The sequence below is a fragment of the Mercenaria mercenaria genome, chromosome 3 (genome assembly GCF_021730395.1).
Source record: "Mercenaria mercenaria strain notata chromosome 3, MADL_Memer_1, whole genome shotgun sequence".
Classification (NCBI taxonomy): Eukaryota; Metazoa; Mollusca; class Bivalvia; order Venerida; family Veneridae; genus Mercenaria; species Mercenaria mercenaria.
Genome location: NC_069363.1, coordinates 98,982,960 through 98,996,093, shown reverse-complemented (window position 1 = coordinate 98,996,093; position 13,134 = coordinate 98,982,960).

Here is a 13,134-nt window from a genome sequence, read left to right as displayed (position 1 = left end):
TGCTCAGTAGCTTCAGTTTGAAATAAGGTTTGCTGCCAAATTTCATATTTAGCAAGTTTGCATAGAGGCCAAGGTATAGATTTATTTTGGGTATATGTGTGTCGAGGTCAAGATTACAGTTACTAAAAATTGAAAAGATGGTTTCAGCACAATAACTTCAGTTGAGAGTGACATAAATAAACCAAACCTCATAAATACATAGCTTTCATAAAAATTAATGTTTTTGGTTGCATTTACAGTTTAAATTTTTAGCTCACCTGAGCACAAAGTGCTCAAGGTGAGCTTCTGTGATCGCCCTGTATCCATTGTTGTCCGTCGTGAACAAGTTGACTGTTAACACTCTTAGAGGTCACAATTTGGGCCCAATCTTCATGAAACTTGGTCGGAATGTTACCCTCAATAAAATCTTGGACGAGTTCAATATTGGTTCATCTGGGGTCAAAAACTAGGTCACCAGGTCAAATTAAAGGAAAAGCTAGTTAACATTCTAGAGGCCACATTTATGACCATATCTTAATGAACTTGATCAGAATGTTAATCTTGATGATCTTTAGGTCAAGTTTAAATCTGGGTCAGGTGGGTTCAAAAATTAGGTCACCAGGTCAAATCAAAGGAAAAGCTAGTTAACACTCTAGAGGCCACATTTATGACAATATCTCTATGAATCTTGGTCAGAATGTTAGTCTTGATGATCTTTATGTCAAGTTCAAATCTGGGTCAGGTGGGGTCAAAGGAAAAGCTCGTTAACATTCTCGAGGCCACATTTATGACTATATCTTAATGAAACTTGGTCAGAATGTTAATCTTGATGATCATTAGATAAATTTAAAATCTGGGTCAGGTGGGGTCAAAAACTAGGTCACCAGGTCAAATCAAAGGAAAAGCTTGTTAACACTCATAGAGGCCACATTTATGACGTATCTTCATGAAACTTGGTCAGAATGTTTACTTTGATGATCTCTAGGTAAAGTTAGAATCTGGGTCATGTGGAATGTGACCAACTGACCTACTTTCTTGTTTTTTAAGATACAGCCTTGAAATTTGGATGACTTGTACAGTTTTGCACTGATCTTAGAACTGACTTTCAGTGACCATGAATGTGACCTACTGACCTGCTTTCTTGTTTTTTAAGATACAGCCTTGAAATTTGGACGAAATGTACAGTTTAGCACACCAATCTAAAAACTGACTTTCAGTGATCATGAATGTGACCTACTGACCTACTTTCTTGTTTTTTTAAGATACAGCCTTGAAATCTGGATGGCATGCATAGTTTTGCAGACTGATCCTAAAACTGAGTTTTAGTGCCCATGAATGTGACCTACTAACCTACTTTGTTTTTCAAGATACAGCCTTGAAATTTGGATGAAGTGTACAGTTTTGCAGACTGATCTTAAAACTGAATTTCAGTGACCATGAATGTGACCTCCAGACCTACTTTCTTGTTTGTTTTTTAAGATACAGCCTTGAAATTTGGATGACATGTACAGTTTTGCAGACTTATCTTTAAAAAACTGAATTTCAGTAACGATGAATGTGACCTACTGACCTACTTTCTTGATTTTCAAGATACAGCCTTGAAATTTGGAAGACTTGTACAGTTTTGCAGACTGATCTTAATACTGAATTTCAGTGACCATGAATGTGACCTACTGACCTATTTTCTTGTTTTTAGCTCACCTGAGCACAAAGTGCTCAAGGTGAGCTTTTGTGATCGCCCCGTGTCCGTCGTCGGCGTCGTCAACAATTTGACTGTTAACACTCTAGAGGTCACAATTTTGACCCAATCTTAATGAAACTTGGTCAGAATGGTACCCTTAATAAAACCTTGGGCGAGTTCAATATTGGGTCATCTCGGGTCAAAAACTAGGTCACCAGGTCAATTCAAAGGAAAAACTTGTTAACATTCTTGAGGTCACAATTTTGGCCCAATCTTAATGAAACTTGGTCAGAATGTTACCCTCAATAAAATCTTGGACGAGTTCGATATTGGGTCATCTGGGGTCAAAAACTAGGTCACCAGGTCAAATCAAAGGAAAAACTTTTTAACACTGTAGAGGCCACATTTATGACTGTATCTTCATGAAACTTGGTCAGAATGTTAATCTTGACGATCTCAAGGTCCAGTTTGAATATGGGTCATGTAGGTTCAAAAACTAGGTCACCAGGGCAAATCAAAGAAAAAGCTATTTAACACTTTAGAGGCCACATTTATGACCATATCTTAATGAAACTTGGTCAGAATGTTAATTTTGATGATCTTTAGGTCAATAGGTCAGGTGAGCGATACAGGGCCTTCATGGCCCTCTTGTTCAAGATACAGTCCTGAAATTTGGATGTCATATACTGTTTTGCATACTGATCTTAAAACTGACTTTCAGTGACCATAAATGTGATCTACTGACCTACTTTCTTAATATTTTTACATCAGTTTGACATTTGAAACATGTAGCTCATATTACTCAGGTGAGCGATCCAGGGTCATCATGACCCTCTTGTTTTTAAAAATTGACTGGTTATCGACTTTTATGAAATTTTACACTAAAACTTGGTACTTTGTCATCTTGCACAGAGACCAAGGCTCAGTTCCATTTTTGATTGATTGAGTCGAAGTCATTGTTACACATGTACTTAAAATATAAAATGTATTTTACTGAATAACTTCAGTTATAAATGAGATACTTCTATTAGAAATATGTAAGCTGCTTCGGCTAAATAACTTTAGTGGGGAACAAGACAATAAAACAGACATTCTGAAAAAATAAACTTGCTGAAGGATGAAACCTCTGTCCCATCTGCTTGTTGCCATTAAACCAGTCCTTTATTGATAGGATAAATCACATTTGAAATTCAGTTAATTTCAAATACAGGTCATTAGTCAAAGAATTACAGAACATGAATACTTTTGAAATTATTCATAGGTTCTGTTCCTCCCAAACAGCTGATCGCATGTACTGACAATGATTGACCCAGGCCTGATAGAGGTAGTTGATTCTGGAGCCTATGTACAGATCTTGTAACAATTTTAGTAGCAATCCAACTTGAACTGAAACAAGAGGGCCATGAAGGCCCTGTATCGCTCACCTGACCTACTGACCTAAAGATCATCAAGATAGTTTCATTAAGATATGGTCATAAATGTGGCCTCTAAAGTGTTAACTAACTTTTCCTTTGATTTGACCTGGTGACCTAGTTTTTGACCCCATATGACCCAGATTCGAACTTGACCTAAAGATCATCAAGATTAACATTCTAAGTTTCATGAAGATACAGTCATAAATGTGGCCTCTAGAGTGTTAACAAGCTTTTCCTTTGATTTGACTCGGTGACCTAGTTTTTGACCCCACCTGACCCAGATTTGACCATGACCTATAGATCATCAAGATTAACATTCTGACCAAGTTTCATTAAGATATGGTCATAAATGTGGCCTCTAGAGTGTTAACAAGCTTTTCATTTGATTTGACCTGGTGACCTAGATTTTGACCCCACATGATCCAGATTCATACTTGACCTAAAGATCATCAAGGTTAACATTCTGACTAAGTTTCATGAAGATACAGTCATAAATGTGGCTTCTAGTGTGTTAACAAGCTTTTCCTTTCATTTGACCCAGTGACCTAGTTTTTGACCCCACCTGACCCAGATTTGAAAAAGACCTATAGATCATCAAGATTAACATTCTGACCAAGTTTCATTAAGATATAATGTTAAATGTAGCCTCTAGAGTGTTTACTAGCTTTTCCTTTGATTTGACCTGGTAACCTAGTTTTTAAACCGACATGACCCAGATTCAAACTAGACATTGAGATCATCATGAGTAACATTCTGACCAAGTTTCATGAAGATACAATCATAATGTGGCCTCTACAGTGTTAACAAGCTTTTCCTCTGATTTGACCTGGTGACCTAGTTTTTGACCCCAGATGACCCAATATCAAATTCATCAAAGATTTTATCGAGGGTAACATTCTGACTAAGTTTCATTAAGATTGGATCAAAATTGTGACCTCTAGAGTGTTAGCAAGCTTTTCCTTTGATTTGACCCGGTGACCTAGTTTCTGAACCCAGATGACCCAATATCGAACTCGTCCAAGATTTTATTGAGGGTAACATTCTGACTAAGTTTCATTAAGATTGGGCCAAAATTGTGACCTCTAGAGTGTTAACAAACTTTTCCTCTGATTTGACCTGTTGACCTAGTTTTTGACCCCAGATGACTCAATATCGAACTCGTCCAAGATTTTTACGAGGGTAACACTCTGACCAAGTTTTATTAAGATTAGGCTAAAATTGTGACCTCTAGAGTGTTAACAGTCAAACTGTTGATGACGGACGGACAGACGGACGACGGACACAGGGCGATCACAAAAGCTCACCTTGAGCACTTCGTGCTCAGGAAAGCTAAGAAGGACAAACACTATATAAATCAGATCACAGACGTCTTTATTTGGTATACAACAAGAGGGCCATGAAGGCCCTGTATCGCTCACCTGACCTATTGACCTAAAGATCATCAAGATCAACATTCTGACCAAGTTTCATTAAGATATGGTCATAAATGTAGCCTCTAAAGTGTTAACTAGCTTTTCCTTTGATTTGACCCGGTGACCTAGTTTTTGCCCCCACATGACCCAGATTCGAACTTGACCTAAAGATCATCAAGATTAACATTCTGATTAAGTTTCATGAAGATACAGTCATAAATCTGGCCTCTAGAGTCTTAACAAGCTTTTCCTTTGATTTGACCTAGTGACCTAGTTTTTTAACACACCTGACCCAGATTTAAACTTGACCTATAGATCATCAAGATTAACATTCTGACCAAGTTTCATTAAGATATGGTCATAAATGTGGCCTCTAAAGTGTTAACTAACTATTCCTTTTATTTGACCCCCGTGACCTAGTTTTTGACCCGACATGACCCAGATTCGAACTTGACCTAAAGACCATCAAGTTTAACATTCTGACTAAGTTTCATGAAGATATAGTCAAAAATGTGGCCTCTAGAGTGTTAACAAGCTTTTCCTTTGATATGACCTAGTGACCTAGTTTTTGACTCCATCTGACCCAGATTTAAACTTGACCTAAAGATTATCAAGATTAACATTCTGACCAAGTTTCATTAAGATATGGTCATAAACGTGGCCTCTACAGTGTTAATTAGCTTTTCCTTTGATTTGACCCGGTGACCTAGTTTTTGACCCGACATGACCCAGATTCAAAATTGCCCTAAAGATCATCAAGTTTAACATTCTGACTAAGTTTCATGAAGATATAGTCATAAATGTGGCCTCTAGAGTGTTAACAAGCTTTTCCTTTGATATGACCTAGTGACCTAGTTTTTGACCCCACCTAACCCAGATTTGAACTTGAGCTATAGATCATCAAGATTTGACCAAGTTTCATTAAGGTATGGTCATAAATGTGGCCTCTAGTGTAAACTAGCTTTTCATTTGATTTGGCTTGGTGACCTAGTTTTTTATCCTACATGACCCAGATTCAAACTGGACCTTAAGATCATCAATATTAACAATCTGACCAAGTTTCAAGAAGATACTGTCATAAATGCGGCTTCAACAGTGTTAACAAGCTTTTCCTTTGATTTGACCTGGTGACCTAGTTTATGATCCCAGATAACCAAAAATCGAACTCGTCCAAGATTTTATTAAGGGTAACATTCTGACCAAGTTTCATTGAGATTGGGCCAAAAATGTGACCTCTATAGTGTTAACAAGCTTTTTCTTTGATTTGACCTGGTGACCTAGTTTTTGACCCCAGATGACCCAATATCGAACTCGTCCAAGATTTTATTGAGGGTAACATCCTGACCAAGTTTCATTAAGATTGGGCCAAAATTGTGACCTCTAGAGTGTTAACAAGCTTTTCCTTTGATTTGACCTGATGACCTAGTTTTTGACCCCAGATGACTTAATATCGAACTCATCCAAGATTTTATTGAGGGTAACATTCTGACCAAGTTTCATTAAGATTGGGCCAAAAATGTGACCTCTAGAGTGTTAACAAGCTTTTCCTTTGATTTGACCTGATGACCTAGTTTCTGATCCCAGATGACCCAATATCGAACTCGTCCAAGATTTTATTGAGGGTAACATTCTGACCAAGTTTCATTAAGATTGGGTCAAAAATGTGACCTCTAGAGTGTTAACAGTCAAATTGTTGACGACGGACGGACGGACGGACGACGGACGACGACGGACGCCGGACACAGGGTGATCACTAAAGCTCACCTTTGAGCACTTCGTGCTCAGGTGAGCTAAAAAGGTGTATGTATAATAATTCCCTCTTCAGCAAAAAGATTTAAATATGTTAGTAAATCTATTACACTTTTCCAGCAAGTACTGTTGGAGTTTCAATCTAAAGTAGCTGACTTTTATCAACACAGAAAACATATACTGTTTTCAGTTATAAACATACTCAACTGAATTACCTATTAGCAACACTTTAGTGGTCAAGGTCGTCATTAAGAAATGATCAGATTATGGTTTGTAACTGACCAGCAAGAACATGAGCTTTATATTGTAACAAACCATAACTGACCAGCAAGAACATGAGCATTATATTGTAAGTAACATTTAAAATGTTGTCAAGCACATAACCAAGACACCTGGGACAACGAGTATTACACTCATAACAACGAACTTGACTTGCACACTTACTTGCAATGTTAAAAGATTTCCATCACTTTTGAGTTTTTGAATGCTAGAAACACATGTATATTATGGGTGCTAGAAACACATGTATATCATGGGTGCTAGAAACATGTATATCATGGGATGCTAGAAACAAATGAATGCTAAAACACATGTATACTGTGGATGCTAGAAACACATTGTATGTCATGGATGCTAGAAATACATGACTGCTAGACACACATGTATACTGTGGATGCTCGAAACATATGTATGTCATGGATGCTAGAAATACATGACTGCTAGACACACATGTATATCATGGCTGTTAGAAACACATGTACATGTATGTCATGGATGCTAGAAAACATGACTGCTAGACACACATGTATACTGTGGATGCTAGAAACATGAATGCTAGAAATACATGACTGCTAGACACACGTGTACCATTGATGCTAGAAACAGATGAATATTATGGGTGCTAGAAACACATGAATGTAATGGGTGCTAGAAACACATGGATGCTAGAATCACATGTGTATTATGGATGCTAGAAACACACGTATATCATCGACAGACTTTTTCAGATAAGTATGCAATGTAGCTAGCTAAATGACATTGGTGGAATCAACCATACATTGTAATAATTCTTAAAGTAAACAGAATAACAAGGCTTATTGCTTTATGCTATAATGCCAGTTTATTTCAGTAGAGCTGAGTGCTTCAAGGGAGGAAACCATTGCTACCATTAATTATTAGTTTAGGCATGGTTTTCTCCCTTTGTAATTTTATAAACAGGAAGTACCTCAAAAGTTATCTCCCTTTCAAAACTGTCTGCAAAACAAACAAGGTCGAAAATTTTTTTAAAAAATTAAAAATCAACGTAATCCTGTGTAAAGAAGATGCCAGGTAGAGGGAAACCCAAGTCTAGAAAGAGACAAAACACTGTCAGTGTGATCGAAGCTGGAAGTTTGTCTTCAATGGAGCAGGAGCCTGAAAGATTGAACATTTTAGGCAGCTCAACTCAGAGGGGTAAAAATAAAATAATTGATTTTGAGAAACTTATCCAGGAATCTTTAGAATTGACACCCCCATGTTCAAATATTGATAATGCCACCCCTGATAATATCTATCCTATTGAATCTAGAAATACAATTCAAAATTTAGATCTGGGTGTTCCAGAAAGGATGAGGTGTGGCGGGGATAATTTGGGTTGCCATGTCCCTGAACCAATCCAAACCAAAATCAAACAACATGAATATGTGAATCTGTCTTTACTATTAAAAGGTGGTATTGAACTGGCTAATTTGCAAGATAATTGTTTTCTTGGGGTCGATGAAGATGGCCGCTTGGTAACAAAGCCTAAGGCATGTTCTGAAAAAATTACATCAATTGAAAAATGGTCAGATGCCTTTTTAATATTTAGTAGCATTTACTTGAGTGCACATCCAGAACAAACTCAAGACTTACTACAATATATGTTTATTATCCGTGAAGCTGCTGGCAAATATAAAGGTGATTTTTGGCGGGTATATGATGAACAGTTTCGTTTACGCCAAGCCTCTCAATTCATGCCATGGTCATCAATAAACTCAGATCTTTGGCTGAGATGTTTCTCTGGTGCTGGTAATCCACCCCTAGCGACAAAGGCACCCGCTCACTCCAAACCACCACCATGCATCGACTTTAACAAAGGGTTTTGCAAGTGGGTTAATTGTCGCTATAATCATGTATGTTCTATATGCTATGCACCACAGCATGGCCTTTGGAATTGTCCAAATAGAAATTCAGCTGGTCAAAGCAGGTCACATTCCTTTCGTGGCCAATTTCGTGGAACACGAACAAGATCAGGTTCTGGTTGGAGGAGTCAGCGGGGAGCCTTTTGAGCAAACAAATACCAGTAATTTATCATTTAACTTGGCACCCTCTCCTGTCAATATAAGGCAGTTAGAAATTTACTTATCAGATTATGATCCTTCTGAGGCTGAATTTTTGTTGAATGGCTTTAAATTTGGATTTTCCTTGCAGTACGAAGGCCCTAGAATAGCTACAGACTCAAAAAATCTGAAATCGGCATTAAATTACCCAGATATTGTACGTAAAAAAAATAATAAAGAAATTTCTTTAGGACGAGTGGCAGGTCCCTTCAAATCACGACCATTTCAAGCTTTCAGGGTATCCCCAATTGGTTTAGTTCCAAAAAAGACCGAAAATGATTTCAGATTAATTCACCATTTATCGTATCCGGAAGGATTCGCCTTGAATGATTTTATCAATCCAAACAATTGCTCAGTACAATATACAAGTTTTGATGCAGCTGTTCGTATGGTGCAGGATTTGGGAGAAAATTGTGAACTATTTAAGATGGATATAAAAAGCGCCTTTAGGATTCTGCCTGTCTCCCCCAAGGATTTTGAATTATTGGGCTTTCAATTTGACACAGACTATTTTTTCGACAAATGCGTCCCTTTTGGTTGTTCGGTAAGTTGTAATCTGTTTAACAGATTTGCTGATTTTTTGGAATTTGTGGTTAAAAAGAGAGTAGACAACTCCTCTTTGCTCCATTATCTGGATGATTTTCTAGGTGGTGGTAAGGTTAATACAGGTCAGTGTAAACGCCTTATGAGTAATTTTCAGGAATGCACGGCAGTATTAAACATACCATTAGCAGATGGAAAAACTGAAGGTCCAGTCACAAAATTGTTTTCTCGGGCTTGAACTTGATTCAGAAGAGATGATTGTTCGTTTACCATTAACCAAGATACAAGATATTTTAATCATTATAAATTCATTCTTACACAAAAAGAAGTGTACTCTAAAGGAGATGCAAAGTTTAATTGGCATGCTAAATTTTGCGTGTAGGGCAGTGATACCAGGCAAGCCTTTTTGCAGGAGGTTAATCAATGCCATATGTGGTCTGACTAAACACTATCAACACTTAAGAATAACAAAAGCAATTAAACAAGACCTACGCATGTGGAAAATTTTCTTTCAAAAGTTTAATGGTGTACAGGTGTTTCATGATAGATTTTGGGCAAGTAACGAGGATGTCCAGCTCTTTACGGACAGCGCAGGTGGACAAGGCTTAGGTTTTGGTATTTATTTTGCTGGAAAGTGGGCTTGTGCTAAGTGGCCTGATGAATGGCATCAAAAAGGTTATACAGCTGATATAACTGTTTTAGAGCTATTTCCAATACTCGCAGCTTTGTACATGTGGGGTACTAAGTTACAGAACAAAAAAATAAAATTTAGGTGTGATAATATGGCTGTCTGTCACATCATTAACAAAATGACATCAAAGTCAGAGCCAGTAATGGTGCTTCTCAGAAACCTGACGCTTAAATGTCTGAAATTGAACAGTTATTAAAGCAGAGCATGTCTGCGGAGTCAGTAATGTATTAACGGATGCCTTGTCACGATTTCAGATGGAGAGATTCCACATGTTAGCCCCAGAAGCAGAACCAGAGGCACACAAGGTCCCAGTTCATCTTTGGCAGATATTCAATCTAGAGCTAATAGATTAATTCTGTCTAGCTTATCAACTAACACCAAAAAGGCCTATAACACAGCAATGATAAATTTTAATGCTTTTCGAATGCAATACAATTTAGCCAGTCAATGGCCAGTACCTATAAATCATCTGATTCTGTATATTGCCTATTGTTTTGAGAAAAACTATGCTCCTTCTACTATAACAACATATGTTGCAAGTATACGTTTCATTCATAAACTTAAAGGGATGGTTGATATCACAAAAAAGTTTGTCGTTAAAAAAATGCTGGAAGGCTGTAAACGGCTAAGGCCGCGGGTAGACTTCAGGGCTCCAATATCCCTTAAAATGCTTAAAGCAATTGTGGCTACGTTACACAATGTATGCTATTCGGACTATGAACGGCAACTCTTTAGTGCAGTTTTTTATCTAGCATACTTTGGCCTTTTTAGGGTAAGTGAGTTAGTTGTGTGTTCAACGACTGCCTGGCATAGAGCTCTTATGAGGAATGATATTTCATTGGAACAAAACTCGAAAGCCATACTAGTATGTTTAAGGGTTACCAAAACCAGACAAATGGGCATGCCTTTAATAGTGAGAATCCCAAATAATGATGAAACAACAGAATGCATTAAAGCAATTGAAAATTACATGTCATTGATTCCAGCTGGAGCAAGTCATTTCTTTTGTCATACTAGCAAATCCCCCCTAACAAGGTATCAGTTTTCTGCAGTCCTCACCAGAGCATGTCGACAGGCAGGTTTTCATTCACACATGTTTAAAACTCATAGTTTTCGCATTGGCCGTGCAACTGATTTGGCAATAAATGGATACCCTGCGGATCTAAAAAAGCAAATGGGTCGTTGGTCCTCTGACTGTTACTCCAGGTATATAAGGCTTTGAAACCCATAACGTTTTGTAAACTAAGATATCAAACATCACTTGATGTATCTTAATTGTATTACAGATATCTGGATAGTGGGGGATTCCCTTGTTAGATGGGCAGGGCGTGAGTTTTCCCAAAGGCAAAGGCCGAGTTTCTGTAACAATATCGCATGGGATGGAACTAGTGGGTTGAAGCTAGACGGTCTACATGCCAAGTTGCAGTATGGGCTAATCCAAGGCAAGGACCCTAAAATTATTTTTGTACATGTTGGGGGAAACAATATAACCAATACCAATCAATGTAAAATTGTAAGAAAACTTAAAACTGAATTTGAATATTTATTTTCTAATTTCCCCAGATCACTTATTGTCTGGACTTTCGTACTACCTCGTTTATCCTGGTCATGCAATAATCAATCAGCTGTATATAATCGTAACATGAATAAGAAACGTTTATCCATTAATAGACAAATGTCAAATTTTACCCTTAATCATGCTAATGGCAGGGCTCTTAACATGAAATCTATAGATACTCAAACTCAGGGTTTCTATCATACCGATAAGGTCCATCTATCCAATGTTGGAAATGAAATGTACATTCTTGCTATTCGTGAGGCAATTACACAATTTCTTAGTTCTTCTGGTACAACATTCCTTGAACATTAGGCCTGAATTTTGGCGGACAAATTGTCTTTCTGCGTCAATTTGTTGTGGCGGAAGATTCGAGGCTGCTGGGGATTAGATGGTGTCATTATTAAACTTGTCTCTATCTGCACACATAATTCATAATTTATTGTACACTTTAACTTTATACAAATAAGCATTATTATATTGCGTTGGCTACTTCCCTTCATATGGCACAATGGGTACATTGTTGATGACCAATGCGGGACAGATGCTAATGTTATATATTTTGTTTCACATTGCTGGGTCAGCTCGGAACAGGCGGGCTCAGCTGCATTTAAGGAGATGTAATAATAAAATGGAGATCTTATTTTACTCTGAGCAGTATCAGTAGAGCGGAGATATATTATCAGTAGAGCGGAGATATATTATCAGTACAGCGGAGATGTATTATCAGTAGAGCGGAGATATATTTGGCTCAGAGTATAGACCATATTTTGTTTAGAGCTGAGACTATCTATTATTGAAATTTTACAGTGGAAAATTATCTGTACAATTATTAGGATTGCATAACCACGACCGATAAATATTAAGCACAATGACACTGTCTGATCCTCAGCGGTCTTGAAGTTTTCCAAACTTCCTTATGACATTCACTGGTAACTGATGATCAAAGGTATTTACCTTATGACAGGAACTATGTGTTTGACAATCAGGGGAAGTTTTTACACACTTATTTGTCATTGCGGTCGAAATATGCCATTGTTTAAGTCTTTAATTATAAAAATGCCAATAGCTATGTTTGTGATGTGGGAGAAACCTTATAATGTGAAAAGATTATCAAAATGCAATTTACTTCAGTTGTTCTTATTATCCACTGTCCAAGTTCATAGTGCTAAAGGATTAGATCGCAGCTTCTATCTTGAAATAACAAGGCTTATTGCTTTATGCTATAATGCCAGTTTATTTCAGTAGAGCTGAGTGCTTCAAGGGAGGAAACCATTGCTACCATTAATTATTAGTTTAGGCATGGTTTTCTCCCTTTGTAATTTTATAAACAGGAAGTACCTCAAAAGTTATCTCCCTTTCAAAACTGTCTGCAAAACAAACAAGGTCGAAAATTTTTTAAACACACCCGCCACACCCATAAAGCTTTGCTATGTAGGATTCAGCTGTTATAGATCTGTATCACTTCTTTACCGTTATTGTGTTTAATCATGTTGTGAGCTGTTGAACTGCCGTGAAGTTTTTATCTTTTCAGTATATAGACATTGGTATATGAACTGAGATGGCGAGCCACTTTAAAGTCCAGATGGGCATTAACACAACAACAGACGAATCTGTCCAGACTACACTGGGATTCCAAATTTTGTAATGAACAGTCAACAATTACCAGTGAGATTATTTTGAGAAACTTAAGATTGTGAACAGGAATTTTCCATGGACCCAGTGCACTGTGACTAACATTCGGATAGGAAG